This window comes from Cyrtonyx montezumae, unplaced genomic scaffold (assembly GCF_038088225.1).
Source record: "Cyrtonyx montezumae isolate F1298 unplaced genomic scaffold, pur_monq_1.0 scaffold_8, whole genome shotgun sequence".
Taxonomy (NCBI): domain Eukaryota; kingdom Metazoa; phylum Chordata; class Aves; order Galliformes; family Odontophoridae; genus Cyrtonyx; species Cyrtonyx montezumae.
This window is the reverse complement of record NW_027072089.1, coordinates 42,333,995-42,346,820: the sequence shown is the minus strand read 5'-3', so window position 1 is coordinate 42,346,820 and position 12,826 is coordinate 42,333,995. Positions and strand designations below refer to the sequence as shown.

Below are 12,826 nucleotides of genomic sequence, written 5' to 3'. Positions count from 1 at the left end.
TGTCCACTGTTGTGGAAGGGTAGATGCCCAGCATATTTGTGCTCAGCAGATATTTGTCATCTTCCAAAGCATGTCCTTACAGGAGAATAACTGACTCCTGCCATCATTTTCAGACAGAGTAATATCACACAAGGTGCTCTGGCTGCAGATTTTCTAGTCATGCCAAGCAATGAAGATCTCAAGCACCTTTACAGCATTTCAGTCTGTTTTTTTTTTTTTTTTTGATAAGAGTTTTATGATTGTGATAAAACATGCTGCAAGGTGTAGCAAATATCAGAGGTATGGAATATTTTGAATTTCTCTAAGGTGCTTAACACATTGCAAGATCAGGCCTTAATTCTTCCAAAGGCATATGTTCAGAGAGAGTATCAGCAGCATGCAGTCGAACAGGACAGTACCTGCTGTCCAAATCTGTTTCAGAAACCAAAATAAAATAATCACATCTGCAAAGCATTATCAGCATACAGTGCTCTCAAAACCCACATGGGCATCAAAAACACTGATTTGTTATTTGCTGGGTGCTGGCACCAGCTTTTGTTGATGACGTGGGACTGTTGCAGTTTCTTTACATGTTGTCAGCAGCCCTAAAGGTCATGAAGGTGTGCAGAATGATAATCCTTGAAGAGCAAAGAGGGGCCACATCAGTGGAGAAACTAGTGAGAGTAGGTAATCTCCATCTGAAATTATTCTACTCTGTGTCAGGAATCTTCCTACTCCATCATGAAAGGACTTCAGATTTTTGTTTAGCCACAAATATACACTGGTAGACTTGGAAAGCATGTGCCTATGCTTCTCTCTTTTACACCTAACAAATAGCTGGAATAATCCCTGCTGTGGAGGTAAGCATTCAACCTCAGTTTTAATGATCTGAGGACATTCAATGAGTTCTGTGGTGTGGCATGTGTTCTGAAGTGATAGCTGATTTAATATTTTTCTCTCATTTCTGGCCAAGCAACTTCAAATCATGCTATGCTAAGAATCCTGGGTAAATGACTCCTTTTGAACAGGGAAAGTTAATAACTTTTTTTTATTTAACGGAAGTTGTTGGAAGAAACAATGAATTAATTGTTGATATTTCAAGAAAGGCCTTCATATAAGTATATATATATAAATTGTTTCTCTACATAGGAATATCGTCACTAAGAGAAAAAAATAAACTTCCCCTATATAACTGCCACTTATAATTCAGAAAGAATTGAGTTACTGTGTTAAAAGCATTGTGTCAATCTAGAAATACTTGTAATATCTAAATCAACATCTCTCAGATGTCTGTGCAAAGAAAACAATTGAATAAGCAAACATCTTTTCATATTAATCAGTAGGAACTTGATAAACTCCACTGATGTGGAAAATTAGCACCTTTGCATCGTTCCCAGATTTTGATTTCATTTTGGACACTTGGTCATGAATTGTAAGTGCTGCCTGGCTGGATGTAACTATTTCAGTTGAAATCCATTATATCTTATAGAATTATGTGCCTTGTTAGGGAAATGCTAGTTTTTCCATTCCAGCATCTGCACTGCAGTGGATCTATTATTAACAGTGAGCTCATTAAAAAAATGAAAGAATCTGATTTGTGTCTTTGGAGTGGGGGTTACCAAGGCCTCTGCTGAAACAAATAAGCTGGCTGTGCTGCTTCCAGCTGACACAGCTGTCACGAATACCTCCACTGCCACTGCACTGCGCAGGGATGCTGGGCTACAAGGCCTTGTAGCCATATGTAAACAATACAGCATTGATGACAGGTTTACAACACGGGAGACAACATGTGCAGCTGTTAGCCACTGGTTTTTATAGTACAGAACAAATGTTTTTCGATTTGCAGGCGTTTGGCATGCAGCCTCCACGGGAGCAGGAGGAGGGAATGCAGATGGCTGACGGCAGCTCTGCTGGCCTACACCACACCAGAGAAGGGGCTGGAGGCTGTGTTCCCTTCTCCTCACCTCCTCCTCTTCCTCAGTGGAGGAGCCGGGATTTCTGTTGACAGTGTACATGTGTTTTGTGGTGTACATCTGAAGTACTCAATTGAGGAAGGAGATAAACATTGTTAGTGACAGGAACAGCTGATGTGGGCTGTGCCTGTGTCACCTAGCCAAGTTGCAGCATCAACTATAGGATCATAGAGGCATAGAATGTTTTAGGTTCGAAAGGACCTCAGAGATCAAACAGTTCCAACTCTGTGTTCAAAGCAGAGTTGTCAACTGTTAGATGAGGCCACCCAGGGCCCAATCCAACCTGGCCTTGAATGCCTTCAGGAACTGGTCATCCACAACCTCTCTAGGCAGCCTGCTCCAGCACCTTGCTCCCCTCTCAGTCAAAAAATTTCCCCCTGATATCTCATCTAAATCTTTCCTCCTTTAGTTTAAAACCATTCCCACTTGTCCTATCACTGTCTATCCATATAAAAAGCTGATCTCCTTCCTGTTTATAATCTTCCTTTAAATATTGGAAGGTCATAATTAGGTGTCCTCACAGCCTTCTCTTCTCCAGGCTGTTCAAGCCCAGCTCTGTCAGCCTGTCTTTTTAGGAGAAGTTCTCCAGACCTCTGATCATCTTCATGGCTCTCCTCTGGACCCTCTCACCTCCCAAAGCTCTGCATATTTCCTGACTTGGGGGCCCCAGATCTGAACACAATACTCCAGAAGGGGTTCCACAAGGGCAGAGCAGAGGGGGCAATCCCTTCTCTCTCCCTGCTGGCCATCCCTCTTTTAATGCAGCCCAGGTTACTGTTGGCTTTCCAGACTGCAAGCTGACTGCTGGCTCGTGTTAAGTATTTCTTCCAACAGGATCCCTAAATCCCCCTCAACAAGAAAACTCAGAGTTTTTCTCCCAGTCTGTATACATATCCGCTACTGCCCCAACCCAAGGAAGGCCTTTAAAATGAAGTAGATAAGAAGGGATAATAGAATTTGGAAATTACAACCAGAAGTTCTCTAGTGTGAGAATATACAGAGTAGGAAGACAAGGAGCAATGACACCTTGTCTTATCCGGCCCTGTTTTTGTGTTAACAACTAAAGCACTGATTGCTTTCTGATGAGCAGAGAGCACATAAACTACACGTTAAAACAGGTAGGAAACATCAAAAGAGAGGGAAATTAAAAAATAATAATTTTATCTTAATAAATATCAGCAACCTTCTCATAAACCACATCCCAAAACAATATCAATATTTTATGAATAATTATTACACTCTTACACTCCTGTGTATATAAGTACATTATGTTTAGACTTGGGCATCTCAACTAGCTGAGCCTGTTGAAGTACATCTTTGCCAGCAACATAGTTTTAAGCATGTATTCCAATACTTGCTGGCTCACATACCTTTTAGTGATGGAAAGTTTCTAGCATATACTAAGTAACATTCTGATAAGCGCCTAGGTCACAATAACTCAGTAGCATGTGCAAGTAAACAAAATGCTCAGGGATCTGTTTTCTAGTCCCACAGGCATTGTGCCCTAATAGTCATCTTCCTCTATTTTGTTTGGGACCATTTGATGTCCTCAGGACAGTCCCTGACCATTACTGTCCTTTGACCCTGCTTTGGTCAAAATTATACGAAACAAGTATATGAAAAAATAAAGAGCATTGTGTGCCACAGCTTGTGAGAATGCGCTTGTCATGTTTAGTATATCAGTATCGATGTAGCTTTAGCACAAATGGTAGTGTTAAAGCATTAACTGCTAATTCCATTGGACAATTGGGCTGCTATGATATACTGGAACTCCCTTTCCCAAGGGAAGCTTTTGGCAACACAACAAAGCAGATACAAGATCTCAAGATACAACTTTCACAAATACTTTCAAGATAAACAAAAAGGTTTGCTTGCTCACAGAATAGCTACAGAAAACAAAATATCCAGGAAAGCTACTGCTTGTTTCAATTTGAAATCATTCTGGAAATTGGAAAATTGATCCAGATTGTAGCATCAAATATTTGCGAAAATCTTCTCTTACTTCTTAGTTATGGTGTTGCTATCTTCCTCATTGTTTTGTTTTATTTTATTATTTTTTCTTATAAATGAAAGGAACTGACAAACTGAAGAACTTCTGAAAATGTGTTTTCTTTAAAGTTTTCAGGAATGTACTGAATTCAAAATCATATTATTTCTTTAATTTAAACTATCTTTCCCAGTAAGTTAAATTTTTACACCATTCTTTAGCTAAACAAATAGCAAATGAAAACCTCAGAAGCAAATGAAAACAAGCTTGCAAGCTTGTTTAAAAAATATTTTTTTTTATCCTGCTAGAATTATTTTGCAAAGAAGATTAAATCTCACCATATGACTATAAAGAATTGCAGTGTGAGAAAACGATATTCAGCAAGAAATTTTAATAGCAGCCAAATGATTATACTGTGATATAGCCAAGGGGAAATCATAAAGGGAACGATCTTGATTTGAGAGAGAAAGGTCTGTAATTGCTGTGTTTGATACTTAGCAACATGTCCAGATGACTGGGTGACACATTTGAGAGAATTATTCTATCACGAGCTTTTGGGTGAGCTGTTATTTATGGCATTCCAAGACCTTCATCCTCTAAGTTTAATTTTTGAAGTTGTTCATATCCTTCTCAATATCAGTGTTTTTTTTTCTGTAAGTGCTAGAAGTAATGACTATTTATGAAGTATCCTACTTACACAATGCCTATTTCTCTTCTAACAAGGTCATACCATAGCTATCTATAAAAACTGCACATTCTTGCCACAAAAAGCAGATGCAGCTGGAAAGAGAATTTCAATTCCATGTAACCATTTGTATGTGAGACATACACTTCCAGCATACCACACATGTTCTGCATTTTAGCTCTGGGTGGGGCTTTATAGCCATCATAAACTTAATCCTCTAATAGATAAAAGCCTGCAAAAGCAGATGGATGATGAGATTGATGATGATGCTCTCCAGCAGCTGCCCTCTCTTTCTTCCCTAGTGAGTACTAGAAACTGACACATGTGCCCATATGGAGGCATATGAGAAGTTTGCTCCTGTTTTAACTCCATCTGCTAAACAGGTGGGTTGTGTTAGTTATCCATGATCCATCCCAGTGTTGCCTCCCACCACTGATGACAAATTGCTCCCTCTGCTTTGCAAGGCAGGGTGTTATCCCACATCTTCTGGAGCAAATCCCTTATCCCATCATCCATTACAGATCTGAGCTGTAGAGGAACATGGCACTTCCTCTTAGCTGTTCTCAGCTTTGGCATGGCCACAAGCTGGTAAGCAATGCATACTTACCAATTTGTACTCAGACAAGCGAGACAAGGAGAAAGTGAGTGATCAGGTTTTGTAATCTCATTTTATAGGACTTCGTTATGGCAACTAGACAAGATCCACCAGTGCTCCTCTTCAGGGTTTTCCATTTGCAACTTTGTGTTTAATTCAAGTGAAGTTATAAACCCCCAAAATGGCTTTGTTGCTGTAAGTACCTCAGATAGTGACCGTGCTTGCTATTCTATCATTTGGTTTTGCAAAAACTGGGCAAATTTTTCCATGCTGAAGTCCCTCCTATTGTTTATTAGTTACCTGATCACAAATCCCTCCTTTGGAGTTCAGGGTTGGTTTTTTTTTTTTTTTTTTTGAAGTACCGAATACAGATTATTTTTCTCATTCTTGCTTTTATTATATTTAGTAGGTGGATGTTCTTGAAAAACTGCATTGTCAAGTCATCCACTGATGCAATCCATAACTCACATAACACCTTTCCTGTGTTCACAATGAGCAGTTGAAACTATATATTAAGAAATACCAATTAAATAAGTGCTAAATTGGGCATAAAAACAACTCAGGATACTATAGATAAAATGAGGTCAGAATAATGACAGATGAATGGTGTAATTTTTGCAATACTAGTGAATGATGATCAAGAAAATCGACAGAGCAAAAACATGAGGCAGGAAATACCAACATACATACCTGCCTGAAATCAGAAGCAGAAAATCTATGCAAAAACATAAGAAATTGCTTAGATGCATCAAATCACCTTACTTTTCCTTTGTCTGTATGTTGACATTATCCTTGATCTCAAGTCCTTTTTCATGTGTTTTATGCTTGTGCTTCTGTCAGATTATTTCTGTGAGTCACATCTTCCCATGCCCTCAGCTGAAACTTCTGATCATGTCTTTGTCTCTTTCTGACTGTTTTATATTGTTTTGCAACCTTCTCAGATAACCACTTGGTACCCCACAAAATAATTCAATATCTCTTTTCAGTGAAAGAAAACAAATACACACAAAAAACTTTTTACATTGGAATGTAAATCCTCAACCATGTCCACAAAACTCATCAAATAGTTTGGAAATTAAAATGGAGCAATACAATTAGTGAGGCAATATGCACACTGCTTTGATGATTTACTGTAAGCTGACAATCCTTCAACAGTTCAAGTGGAACACAGCACTCTGTATTTACCGGCCTGGAACAGGCAGTGCTGTAGCTATCAACATCACAGCTGTGTCCTACTCTAAGACCCTGCTCCAAAAGTTGGGTTGTTAAAGTTATTATGTGCTAGGGAAAGCAATGATCCTTTGGTTGGGGGAAGACTTCTAGGGAAGTTCCCAGAAGACTTCTTGACCTGTAAGGTGCACTGTGAGGAAGATCTTTGCTGTTTTCAACTACATACAGGAGAAAATATATGACATTCTGGCAAGTTTAGAAGGACTGCAAGGCATGTGGACATAGACCAGAAGTAGCCAAACTTTTTTGGTCACACACCATTATGTTCTGGTTTCAGATGAGACAGTTGACTTTTTTCTTCTTAGTGTCTGGTATGATACTATATTTTGCCTTTGGGAAAAAAAATAATATTTATAGCAAACCAATGTTTCAATTGTTTCTGAACAGTGCTGCATGGGATGTTTCATCTTCTTGTAAAGTCCTGCCATCAAAGTGGGGGTACAAGATGAAGCACAAGGAGCTGTGAGGGAGCACAAGTTGGACAGTGGAACTAAAATGGCCAAATGGGTATTCCATGTCGTATGACATCATGTGAAAATACAATAAAACTGAGGATTGTTGGTTGAGGGAGAGCAGCTCAGGGTCTGGCTGGGCATTAGTTAGCAGGTGGTGAAAAATTTTACTGCTCATCACTTGTTTCCTAAATTTATATTATAATCATTACTGTTACTGTACTTTTTCTTTTCTGCCTTAGCAAATTGTTTTTATCTCAGTCCACAAGTTCTACTTGTTTGGGGTTTTATTTTGGTTCTCTCCCCTATTCCACTTGAAGAAGGGGGTGAACAAATGACTGTGGTGCTTAGCTGCCTTACAAGTTAAATCACAACACATTAGCAATAACAAACATTTGTCCACGCACTTCAATAGGTGTATATTTGTTAATAAATTATATACATTTACTGCTATAGTAATACATTATGTACAGTATAAAATATACACAGAAATAAAAAAAATAAATGTGATGGGCTGGATGAAATAAATGCTATTTTAAAATATAAATATCCATTTTTTTTTTTTTTTTTTTTTACAAAGATATATATTATTACTTCACCCAATTGATTGTCTTCCACAGTTCCTGAGCTGTATACACATTCCATTTTGGGACCACTGCCTTAGATGGTGCTGAGACAAATTAAGTTTTCTAATAACAAAGAGGAATGCTTCCTATTTCTCAGAGATGGAGGTTTTAGATCAGGAAAATAGATACTTCAAACAAATGCTCCAGGAAACCAGAAACAGAATGGCACAGGCTCTGAAATCTCTTTTTCTAATCCTCTCACAATGACTCTCCATCTGAGGAACATAATGAAGAATTTGCACACCTTTTGTTGCCCCTTTGCTCTCAGAAAACAAAGTTACCAGGAGTTATCTTTCTTGATAATGAGGATTATTTTAATGACAGAGCCATATAACTAAACTACTTTCTCTACAAAATAATGAAAATTATAAAACTTCATCAACAGTTTAGAAAAACCTAGTCATCAGTACTCAAGGTTTGCTTAATATTTTCTATCAACATCCCTCACATAGGACTAGCTTGATAATAAGGATTAGAATATATCTACAGTTGTAAATCACTATTCCACCTTACCATTAACTGGCTTTTTCTACCAAATGGCAAGACATTCCTCTTCCTTCATCAGAAGAACCTAATTAAGTAGTACAATTTGTATGCCTAAGGAAATTTGAGGATATAAGGCCACGACTCTTAAGCAAGTCTACATATCTTACAGAAATGTTCCCTTGCACACACTGTGAGGGAAGCTTGCATACAAATATAATGAGAAATTACATTTCCATATAATTAGTGTTATACGTTGATTCTTATGTATCAAACATTTTCTAAAAAACTCATCCCCAAGCAAAGTTTTTTTCAAGACATTCTTGAAAGCCTTGTACAGAGTAAACCCCCTTTTGGATCTATTAAACTCCAGAAGTCTGTATTTTTCTATGGAAACACTGAATTATCTGTTGAATGAGAGGTGTTGTCAGTATAGTCTTACCATTGCTATGCTGTCTAGAAAACCTTTATAACAGTGAGAAACAGCTTGAAATGAATAAAAACTGCAAAGTCCAAAGTATTACCAGAGCTCCGATAATGTGCCAGTTTTCCACAGTGAACATTCATGCTTGAAGCTTATGAAATAAACAGTGCAGACAAGCAGCTTTTTGCTGTGATCTGACTTGCAATTTGCACCTCTAAAAAAGCAATATTCTTTTTTTCCTTTTCTTGAGTCATTTTAATCAACATGTCTCATTCCACTTCATGGCTGGCACCTCTGCTGCAAGAATCTAAATTTTCATTAAGATATGCTAAAAGTAATACAATCTCCTAATGAACATCTTCACACAGAGAGAAAGAAACAAAAAAAACCCTGAAGGAAATCTATTATTCTGCATTATTTTGTACTCTGCTTAGAAATGTGTGGTTTGCTGACCTAAACATCAGGGAATGGATGTCATATGAGCACTCATGTTACCTGCTAGTAGGTTCATTAAAGGTTCCCCGGGGCTCCTGAGACCCGAGTCCCATTGAACCATGAACCTCACACGTTGTACAACACATGCACCTTCATCTGCCAGCTTCCTCCAAGTCCTTTCAGTCCCTCTCCTGTGAGGCACCTGGTTGCACACCCACACAGGGTCAGCACCCTTAGAAGAGGGCAGCTTGGATAAGGCATCTATCGGAAGAGCACTTATTTCATCTGCCTGGCAGGTTTCTCTTGAGAAATCACCAGGAAAGACAGCAATGAGAGATGGGCCATGAGCCAGAGGAACGGTCTTGGCAGACTGCACAAAACCTCCAGATCACAAGCCGAATCCCTCCTGACTGAAACAATAAAGCTTGCTTAGTATTTACTCTTATTCTTTTTCTTCAATATTTCTATCGTATTACAAGCTGTGAAACCACTTCATTTCTTATTTTCTGGATGCTAGTTCCTTTCTTATTTATGATTAGGACCAAGCTTCAAATGGAGAGCAACTGGAGCCCAATTAAAAGTCACAGGAAGGAAGCAAAACCTACCTTAAGTGTACTGAACTTTTTTTTCCTTGGTAATTTCTTTGAGGGAATAGGGTTTAATAACTAAAATTAGCTGGCTTTTTAAATAAGGGAAATAATATCTACTGGTGAATTGAACAGAGTAGTTCTTTGCAGTCACAATTTTGCCAGGTTTTCAAAACAGGTAGCAGGTCTTCTCTTCTCCTCCCAGTTTTTGAGAGATCCGAGGAGGAATGTCAGCCTCTCTGCATTTTCAAGAGGTGTCTGGCTTCCCAGGTTTGAATTAAATAATGGAACTAAAGAAATGCAGTGAAATGAATAAAATCATTCTCTCTGTCCTGAAAGAGGCTAGTGCTGTCAAAATCCCGTTTAGCACTTCAGCATACTCTGGTTCCAGGTTCTTAGCTGCAACAGCCATGTGTATAATGTTTGGGTTGTTTCTGACAGCCCAATGAGATTCTACTGGGTTTTATTTTCCGTAGAAAATATCAGTTGAGACCTTGTCATTGCTTGCTATATTTTTACAGCTCATTGTACATAGCCTCACTTTTAACACAGGTAAAACTAATTTCCAAGGTAAGCATTTTCTTTTACTTTTGTTGCCTTCTTTTCTAAATCTACACTTCAAACAGTTGACACATTTAATAGAAAGACTGGCCTCCAAATTGAAATTGCAGGAAACTACAACACTGAGGCACACAGACAAGCTGCAGACACAGCTTGAATCTGAAATCAAGACTAGCTGCATCTATGGGATCCTCTCACTTAGCTGATTTATGCCTTCACAGGCAGGACTAAGTAACTTTGCAATTTCATTGCATAGCATCTGTGCAGCACTGGACACCAGCTAGAAAATCTGTGTGATCTCTTACTACATTTTGCAGATTTAGTGACTTTGGTCCCTGTTAGCTGCAGGTATGCAGTAAATATGCTCTCTGTCTGCTGCCAAGCATCTGTATAGACTTCTATAACATCTGTAGAGCAAAATTGTAGGTGGGTTGTGTAATATAATGAACAGCAGACTACATAATTACCCTTTATTTACTTGTAAAAGATCAGTTACTACAAAGAATTGTATTTTCTGTGCAGCAAAAAAATGCTACTTCAATTAAATTGGCAAATGCACTTGCATTAATTCTGCCAATGAGAGTATAATTTCAAAGTGGCCAGGGTGAGTGTAAGGACACTGAAAATAGATTTTTTTTCTTCTGAGGAGCTGGCAGTAATACACCAACCCTTTGCAATAATTTCTAAGAGTTATTGATTTTGGAGCCAAAAAGAACCATTGCATTAATCTGACTTGACCTCCCGCACAACAGACGATTTTGCCCACCAAATTCTCCAATAAACTCAGTAGCATTTTTACTTCGCTTAAGAAGAACTTAAAAAAATAAGTGAAGACCTGAAATAGTGAAGGAGCTGAAATCTGCAAGTTCCATTCATGATGTGTAACAAAAATAAGAGTGAATTTGGTATTTCTGGCCCAGATTTATTCAGGTATCACATTTTGAATCTGCCACATTTAAATAGAACTTCTGAACTTGACTCTGTCTGTTATAAAAATCCTTCCTTTTCTGACTGGTAATGAAAAGAACACACTACATTTAAAGACTCATTTCTTCTCGGGCAATATGTGTGAGTTGTGCTAGATGGAGCAAGCAGAATTTAACATCTACACCAAGACCCTGGTGTGATATAAATGTGATCTAGATTGATCTAATAGTTCACATTTCTATCTGAAAAAAAGAAAATAGCAGAGCTAGAAAATGTGACTAATGCACTGAAATACAGCCATTGAACTGAGCGTGCAGAGAACACGAAGCAGTAACCCTAAGGAATAAAAGTCCTGCTTGCAGCTCTGCACAGCATGCCCTTTCAGAGAACAGTGGAGTGAAATCAGACAACACCAGACTTTCTTGGTCTATCAGTTCAAGAAATTAAGTCACACGATTAGTAGGCTACAAATTTTGATACAGCTTTGTCTAGTGGGGGATACAAAACAAAGGATCCCTTATGCAGTTCCACTGCTGTTTAGATTGGTCATCCCCACTCTATTCCTACCCTTGTCATTCAGTAAGCCAGAGATATATTTCAGGGAGGTCTGGTAGTGACCTTTCAGTATCTAAAGGGTAGCTAAAGGAAAGAAAGGGACAGACACTTCAACAGGGTCTGTTGTGATAGGACAAGTGGAAATGGTTTCAACCGAATGGAGCAGAGAATTAGAGAGGATATAAGGAAGTAGTCTTTTATGATAAGAGTGATGAGGCACTAACACAGATTGCCCAGAGGCAGTGGATGCCCAACGACTGGAGACACTTGAAGTCCATCTGAACGGGTCTCTAAGCAACCTGAATCTAGCTATAGGTGTCCCTGTCCATTGCAGAGGAGTTGGACAAGATGACCTCAAAGATCATAGAATCACCAAGACCTACAAGATCATCCAGTCCAACTGTCAACCTATCACCAATAGGTCTCACTAAACCATATTCCTCAACACAGTGTCTCAATGTTCATTGAATACCCCCAGGGTTGTGACTCTACCACCTCCCATTGCAGCCCATTCCAGAGCCTGACCACTCTTTCAAAGAAGTTATTTCCAAACATCCAAACTGAATCTCCTCTGGAGCAACTTGAAGCCATTCTCTCTAGTCCTATACTAGTTGGAAGAGAGAAGAGGCCTACCCCCAGGACACTACAACCTCCCTTCAGATAGTTGTATAAGGTCTCCCCTGAGCCTCCATTTTTTTCAGACTGAGCAGTCCCAGCTTCCTCAGCTGTTCCTCATAAGGTCTGTGCTCCAGACCCCTCACCAGGTTCATTGCCCTTCTCTGGGCACGCTCCCTTGCAACTCAAATGATTCTATGATTCTATAAAATTTGTTGTTAAGGCCTTCTCTTCATTCAGCTCTGACTTTTGATATATTAAGAACTTTAAAGCTCTATGGAGCAAAATAAACAAATTAAGTATTACTCACGGGCTCTTTACTCCTTCTGTTCAGCTTGGAAATCATCTTTTTCCCTATAAAATCTTGAAGTTTGTAGTGACAGATAACTTGGAGGGAGAACACCATGAGATGGGGCAGGATCCGACTGCAGCCTGACCTGTCCAGGAATTCCAAGGTGGTGCTGGGAGTACTGCACAGCCTGGTTTCAAATGAGCTTTCCCATTGCTGAAGAAAAACAAAAAGCTGTAGTCAGAATTGTTTTTCATTTGCTCCTTTGATGTGAATCCTTCGTGACATACAAATATCTAGAAACACTAACAATTGAATAAGTAATCACTGTAAAGCTCAGAAGGCACTTTTAAATCTAATACTTCAGCATATGCATTTGAGTTCTGTAAATTTCCTAACAGTCCTAATAAATTTAAAAATCAT

General features: G+C 38.7%; 1 protein-coding gene across 1 annotated transcript in view; it reads right to left on the bottom strand.

Moving 5' to 3' along the window:
- The window catches only part of CHST9 (carbohydrate sulfotransferase 9), a 175,196-nt gene extending 162,617 nt beyond the window's left edge, over positions 1-12,579 (bottom strand). The window contains exon 1 of the mRNA XM_065752624.1: positions 12,425-12,579. The gene's annotated coding sequence lies outside the window, so the exon portion shown is untranslated. The remainder of the gene's footprint in view (positions 1-12,424) is intronic.
- Positions 12,580-12,826: the final 247 nt, after the last annotated feature.